Raw genomic sequence first — 7,473 nt, forward strand, 5'->3', positions numbered from 1 at the left:
TTTGCCAGGGCCACTATGACAAATACTAAACACTGGTTGGCTTACAAAACAAGAATGTATTGTCTCACGGGGGTGGAGGCTAGAAGTCCAAAATCAAGGTCTCGACAGGCTGTGCTTCTTCTCCTCGGTGGCATTCTGGCAGTCAATCCTGCCCCCGTCGCATGGCTATTTGTCCATCTCCAGTGACTTCTACCTCCATGGCCAAATTCCCTTTGCTTAAAAAGTCCACCCTGATTCAATTTGGCCTCATTTTTTTGTGATCTTCTAAAGATCCTGTTTCTGAATAGGATGACAGTCATGTGATTGGGGGTTATGACTTGAACACGTCTTTTGAGAGGACATAGTTCAGCCCCTAAGAAACGTCTACCCCAAAGGGCTGTTGCGAGGACGTGTCAACAAGGAGCGAGGTGAAGTGGATAGTATCTGGCACAAGGGAAACATCTACCATCGCACCTGCGTCATCACCACCATTGTGCCAAACAGCAAAAGAAAACCAGCTTGAAAAGCAAAGTGTACTTCACCTAACTGAACGCTGTCCCTACTTTTCTGCCTGGGTTATCCCTTTACCTTTTGAAACTGCACAGCAATGCATCTTCTGGGAAAATGTATCTTCTGGAATAAAGGATGGGAGGAACCAGATGGTGCTCCGTCTCCTCCAGGATGGACTGGGCGAGCGTCTCAGCCCAGCTCTCCTGGGTACAATCCTCGCCCTGCTTTGGCATGCTCCCCCGAGATGAGCTGATACTGAGCAAAACGTGGGTTCTTCTGCCTGACCCATTTCCTTAACCAACTCCTGAGATGCTGGGGTTTCAGAGAAAGAAGGGGTTTATTTGCTAGCACAGCAAAGGAGGTCAGCGGCCTGAGGGCCCCCAAATCAACCTCCCTGAACTGCAGTAATCCTGATAGTTTTATACAAGGTTCAGCAGTTTATGCTAATGAGTAATTGGGGTGGGCTGGCTCAGGTGCCTTCATTAATAAACATTAAGGGGCTGAACAGGATGAGGGTGAGTCACAAGGTTATTGCAATTGCAAGAGAATCATTATCAGAGCTCAAGGCACCTGGGCATGGAGGCGTACAGAACGAGGGGCAGTTCCCATTTCAGTAGAAGTGCCCATACACAAGGGTGAGATTTGTTTGGAATAATCATCTTAATAGCGGGGGCTAGTTGGAAATGACTATATACAAAGATAAGATTCATCTGGAATAATCATTGTTATAACAGGTCTTGGTTACAAAGGACCATCTGCAAAGGGTGAGTTTGGTCTAGGCAGTTTCAGTAATTTCAGATATTAACCTTTGGCTATTTTATGCTAAACTGTAAGGTAAAAAGTCATCTATATAATGATTCAGTAATCGTCATTATTTATTAATTCTTAACCCTTGATTATACCACCTCTGAGCAATGAAGACCCTATGACCTTAATTTTTTCTAAAAAATAATTATGATTTCCTCAATTATGGCAACTTCTGGCAATCATTTCGTCTCCAATGATTTTAACCTGATATTTGGAATTACCTCAGAACAAATGGGGTCACATGCCTCCTTTCGTGCTGGTAGCCTATTTCCAAATCCAAAGGTCTTGGAAAACACGCTGTTTGCTCTCTCTTTAGGTTCAGAAGCTCCGTGGCTGTCTGTGAGGGCCGTTGTGTATTTAGGTCATCAGGCCCTGAACCGGGCTTTCCCAATCCCGCCCCCCCCCATGCCCAGCAGCTGCAATGTGAGAATTGGAAGTGTTCACCATGTCTTAACCACCCCCCTCCCCCGTTATATGTAGGATGGAAATCACTACTGGGGAAATGCCGGAAGAATATGCACTTTCGTATGTGTGAAAACCAGTGGGGAATCTTGAGAAAAAAATTCAGCATGTTTCACGATGTTTGGACACAGTAATAACTCATTTGGTAGTCATTGAGAAATCTGAGAAATAGCAATAAACTTGAAATTCGTGACTCTGACTCTAAGGCTCAGTGGCTTAGCTGACTGTGTGACGACAGCTCTCACACATTTATAGGACTGTGTTCTAGTTCTGTTATTGTGAAAGAGTATATATTTTAAAGTTCAAAGCTAAAGCCAAACTAACTTGCAAAGCACTCACTCTATCAGATGCTTATTAGTTCAGATGAGGCATAACTTGGAGACGATCTGCTTTATCCAGATATTTGAATGCTCATGTCTTCCTTCTCACATAAGATATTTTATTATGGCTTCTTCAAGGATTACTTGTTTTTAATGTCTCAAGATGATTTTCTATTACTTTCCCACATTTTTGTGCCTCTTTCTTAGACATAGGTATGGAGTAGTGAAATTTGGGGCCAGAATCTAAAGTTTATGAAGGAAAAATGTTGGAACTTGGAGAGAGGTACCAAGAGTCAAAAACATGAAAGAAGAGTGTGTGGAGCTAATTTCTCCTCAGTTCTTGACCCATGGAAACTTGGCTGTGCTGTTGAGTTGTTTCCATTCTGTTTTGCCTTCCCTGTCTCAGTTCACATTTAAACCCACTGCCACTTTAGACAGTGGAGCTCAGGGTGCCAGGTGACCAGCCATTGTAGGTTCATTCTAATGTCAGCTTTCAATGTAGATTTGAGTGTTTCTTACACCTAGGGACTGTTCTTCCCATAAGACTCAGACCTGGTGTTGGTATTTCATCTGCCGGGCTGAGAACCACATTCATACGTGGCCGTCTCTGAGGTGCAAACAGGGCAAGGAGCATGTTGGGTTATTTGGGTCACACTGGATGTTAGAGGTCTTCTACCCTGTTCCCCTAATTTAAGAGATGACCAACGGAGGCTCAGAGAAGGGAGGGATGTGGCCACATCTCTCTGACCAAGCAATGGATGGAGAAAGGGTGCAGAGTGGTGGCCAGGGCTCAGGGTTAGAGGTGGGGGCTCGGCACTGGGTGGGCGTTGCAGAGCCTCACTCTGAAGAACTCCCTAGCCTGCTTCTCCCACCCATCATTATGGCTTCACGAATGGGCAAACCTCCACATGCCTCAGTTTCCTTGTCTGATGAAGGGGGATACTAAACAGCCCTCATCTCACAAGCACCCATAAAAGATGTAGAACATGGATTATAGTTTACATTGTAGTTTACGCTCCCCCTCTCCCATCTATTCAATGGGTTATGGCAGGATATATAATGTCCTGCATCTGATCCTGCAATATCACTCAGGACAACTTGAAGTCCCCAAAATGCCCCCATATTACACCTCTTTTTCCCTCTCCCTGCCCTCAGCAATTACCATGGCCAAACTGTCTCCACATCAATGATATAATTTCTTCCCTTGCTAGAGTCACAATAATTCTAAAATACCAATAAGTCCACTCTAATCCATATTTTAATCCTCCATCCTGAGGATCCTGGGATGGCAATGCCCACTCCACCTCTAAATTGAGAGGGGGCTTAGATCCCACATGGCTGATGGATGGGATTCTCCTGCTTGCAGCTGTAGACTCTCTCAGTTCCTTGGTGTTTTGGTTGACCATCCTCACCTCCTTGTTAGCTGAACCTGGGTAAGTCCAACAAACAGGAGAGTAGGTTTTGCAACTCTGCTGAGATTCAGGGCCCTGCTGGTACATGGACAGTCCAGAGATTCAAATCTCCTGAGCATACACTAACCCCAGCACCAAGCACAGGTTCAGTAAAAGTGACAGAAGAGGCATGTGTAGAGGAGTCATATCTGAGTCCAGCTCCACCATATTCAGGAGCACAAATTCCAAAGTAGGGTCCACTGGCAAGTCACTAAACTCCAGAGCCATCTGTCATGACCATAGGACCTGGGTGTCTCCATAGCCCTCAGGAGCACCCCTGCCTGGGTTTGTATCTACTTTGGTTGCCTCTGGGATCCAGCTGAGATATGAGTAAGCACAACTCCTCTGGTGACCTCCTGACTCATTTTGAGTTCTCTTAGCCATACAAACTCATTTGTCTTTATCATTTCCCCCTTTTATTCAAGGTCTTTTTCTAGTTGCATCACCAGCTGGTGCTTGGTAGTAATCCTTCAGCATCAGGCTCACCCCCGGGGGGTGTCGCACGCTGGGGGGAAGGTGTCTCTTTTTGTTGCGTCTTCTTGCTGCACCAGCTCTCTGCTTGGGCCAGCTCACTGCTTGGGCCAGCTTGCCTTCACCAGGAGGCCCCGGGAATCGAACCCTGGACTTACCATATGGTGGAAGGGAGCCTAATCACTTGCACCATATCCACTTCCCTGCAGCAGCTTTTTTATGAGGATTACCAACAGAACAAAAAAGGTTACATTAGAGATCTCCATAACAGTAAAATTCACCATGCCATCACATTACACTCCAGCAAAACCCCATTTGATCACTACCGACTTCACAGCTATTTGCTTAGTCACAAGGTAGCTGGCATTCAGCATCACACAATACAGCTCCACCAAGAATTTGTCCTGATGAGCAAATACAGTAACACCAAGATTCATAAAGAAGACCTGCAACTGGAATTCCTCCTTCTTCTATGAGGATTCAGCCCCACCAACGAGAAGAGATTTTGGAATGGGAGTTTCTTACTAGAAAATATTTGTATTCAGCTGCTGATGGTCAGCCCCCTTGAAGAGGAATGGACTTTGCCCAGAGAGAAGCCTTGGAAGACATTGTCCTGCTGGTCATGGAAATGGTCAATGCCAATGCCAAGGCCAGAGGACACACCACTGATTTTAAGGAGATACAGTGTGGCTGTCATCGTGTTAACTCCATGTGTGGGGTTGAATATATTCTGGACTTGCTGCTCCTCTATAAAGAGCACAAAGGCAAAAAGTTGACATTTCCCATAGGGAGGATTGCATGTCCACAGCAGACCTTCAGCAAGATGCAGTTTGTGGAGCACAAGGAACAGGATGCCAAGGAATTGGCTAAGAGGATTAACAAAGAACCTGGATCCTTACCCTTTCCCTTGAATTCCCTGAAGAAGCTTATTTCTATTCACCTCCCTGGGTCAAAAAATGAGCACCAACAACTCCAATATAAAAAGATAAATATATTGATTGCTCTATCTCGGGGGGTTCTTAACCTTTTTTGTTCCATGGACACCTTTGCCAGTCAGGTGAAAACCACAGACCCATTCTCAGAATGTAGTTTTATGACACTCAGTTTAGTGTCAGGTCTAACAAGTACCCTAATTTTTAAGTATGGTTGAGTGTAAGCGATTTTTCAAGATGTACAACTGTAATATGATATGAAATGAAGACTACTGTAATTTATTGCATACATTCATAAGTGAGGGAAATGCTAGATTTCAGTTAGAGGTCAGAGAAAATAAAGATAATAAGTTGATTTTTTTTCAATTTAAGCTCACAGACCCTCTGAAATCTTGCCAAGCACCCCTTGGGGGTCCATGTTCCCCTGGCTAAGAAACCCTGCTCTATATGGACATTTTGACATCTTTGTGAGATTCATGGGAAACTCTGAAAAGACATGTCTTATCTCAAATCAGAACGTCAAACTGCTTTTCAGTTCTGACTCAACTCTGTTCAGATCTCTCAAACTAATGAGAGATTATTGCATTAAGTGTCCTAAACTGATAGGCAGATTTTGCCCGTGTCTGGAAAATTTTCTGGTGCACTAGCTCTTGAAGTAGGAGCTTCCCAATTGAATAATGAATCCTCGTGTTTACTACAGAATTCCTCCAATGACGTCACACAAATACAGTTCTGGGCCAGCAAATATATTTCCCAATCATCTTTAGTCAATACGATCCAAAGATTGTTTATAGTGGGAAAGTTCCCAGTGACAACCATTTTTGCCTTTACTCAAAAACTGGGTTCTGGGGAAACTATGGGTTTGGCATCACTTGTACCTGTAAGGGAGATCTTGCTATGTCGGCGGCTGCGATGTTTCCATCCAAGGCTGCTGGCTCTCGGATATGGACCTTTTCAACGAAGCTGTTCAGGCAGGTTTGAAGACATTCAGAAGCCAAGAAGTAGGGGAGCCCATGCCCACAATCCTGTCTCCTGTGACCCCAGTCTTGACCCCAAACACGACAAAACATGCTTGGGGTCCAAAGCAGCCCCATATGGGTCCACACAGCAATTGGCTGACGTGTGGCTAGGAAAAAAATGATCAAATTTACAGTAAAAGCAACAATAATAATGGCTCATTGAGAACAACTTAATGTCCATCTCTGCTGGAAAAGACAATTTTAGTTATCTAATTTATTTTTTAAAAATTTTTGTATGATCAGTTTTTGAAGTCCACCCAAGGACATATTTTACATGTGATTTTCTTACGGAGGACCCCTTTAAGATTAAGATTGAGCTTTTTGAACAAAAACGTGAGCCGTGTTTGCCTTTGAACACATCTTTGCTGAATGTTCTGTAGCAGACCTCCTTAATCGTGACTTGAAACGTACCCGAAGAACAAAACTTTTTTTACATTTCCTTTTCAAAGTCCTTTGCTACAGTCATATGGCAGAAAATGCTGGATGCTCCTGGAAAGTGTTATCATAACAGAATACCATCCATGTTCTGTTGTGATGGTCAGAGCACCGATTCCACCCTTTGTCTTTTTTACAACAGCTATTTTTCTTTTAAAAAGCCATTTTGTGTTTCACTTGTAAAATAAGGAGATGTGTTCATGGTTGTAGCATCATCTTTAGGAGAACTTTCCAAAGTTGACTGTTTTCCCCAAACCGTGCTTGCTGTGGCCCTGTACGTGTTAAAGCGAGGGGAGCAAGTAAAGCAAAATGTGCGCGGCTCTTCTAGTTGTCCAGAGCAGCTGCCTAAATGGAGCTGACAGTAAATTTCAAAAAGGATTTGGAATTTTCTCTCTCCCTGGCCTTTTCCTTTAAAGGGTAAAATATTAATATTTAGAATGGAAAGGAGAATTATTGGCATCTAATATATACAAGTTTAAAGGAAAAAAAAACAATACCCTGATAAAAACATTGGGGAAAAACGTTCTGTCTGTGTTATGTTGACGGAGATGGTTATTTCAATCTTTAATTACCGTTTGGTTTTCTCCTTTGTATCTGAAGTACCTTTAATTTATTTAATATCCATTGCTTCAAGCTCTGCCATTTCTGGAGTACCTGTTATTTATTAGTATTTATGTGTATCAGAAGTGTGTACTCACTGGTAAGTATGTTTTACTTGCAGTAAACTGATCTCCAAAGCTTTTCTTGGGAAAACTCACCCTCTCCTTAAATTTTTACATTCCTTCCTGGTTTGCCACATGTTAAGTGTTCTTTGACAATTTTGGTGCTTACATGTTTGGGGGGAACAAAACTACAATGAATCTGTCCTTACATCAGGAAGTTGTTTAAAACTCAGAGATCGAGGGTGACTTCATGAATTTCTTTTTCCATTTAGATTTCAAATGGATAGGATTGCCATTTTAATATACATCATTGGAAATCTGCTTATTTGTAAATAGCCTATTGCTCATTAGAAAAAATAAACCAGTGAACAATATCTTTCTGTTGTAGAAAAAAAAAATGGCCTCCAGTCAGGGATAGCTGGGGC

General features: G+C 43.0%; 1 long non-coding RNA gene and 1 pseudogene across 2 annotated transcripts; both read left to right on the plus strand.

The window, feature by feature from the left end:
• The first annotated feature begins 1,043 nt into the window (after positions 1-1,043).
• LOC131274733 (uncharacterized) lies at positions 1,044-1,951 on the plus strand. 2 transcript variants are annotated; one of them, XR_011646696.1, is made up of 3 exons: positions 1,044-1,124; positions 1,224-1,253; positions 1,613-1,951. It is a non-coding gene; the product is annotated as an uncharacterized lncRNA (long non-coding RNA). The 2 variants fall into 2 exon arrangements; XR_009182009.2 differs by having other exon boundaries at positions 1,777-1,951.
• A 2,210-nt stretch (positions 1,952-4,161) lies between these two features.
• LOC101418185 (chondroitin sulfate synthase 1 pseudogene) lies at positions 4,162-6,125 on the plus strand (annotated as a pseudogene).
• The last annotated feature ends 1,348 nt before the right edge of the window (positions 6,126-7,473 follow it).

This window comes from Dasypus novemcinctus, chromosome 20 (genome assembly GCF_030445035.2).
Source record: "Dasypus novemcinctus isolate mDasNov1 chromosome 20, mDasNov1.1.hap2, whole genome shotgun sequence".
NCBI lineage: Eukaryota > Metazoa > Chordata > Mammalia > Cingulata > Dasypodidae > Dasypus > Dasypus novemcinctus.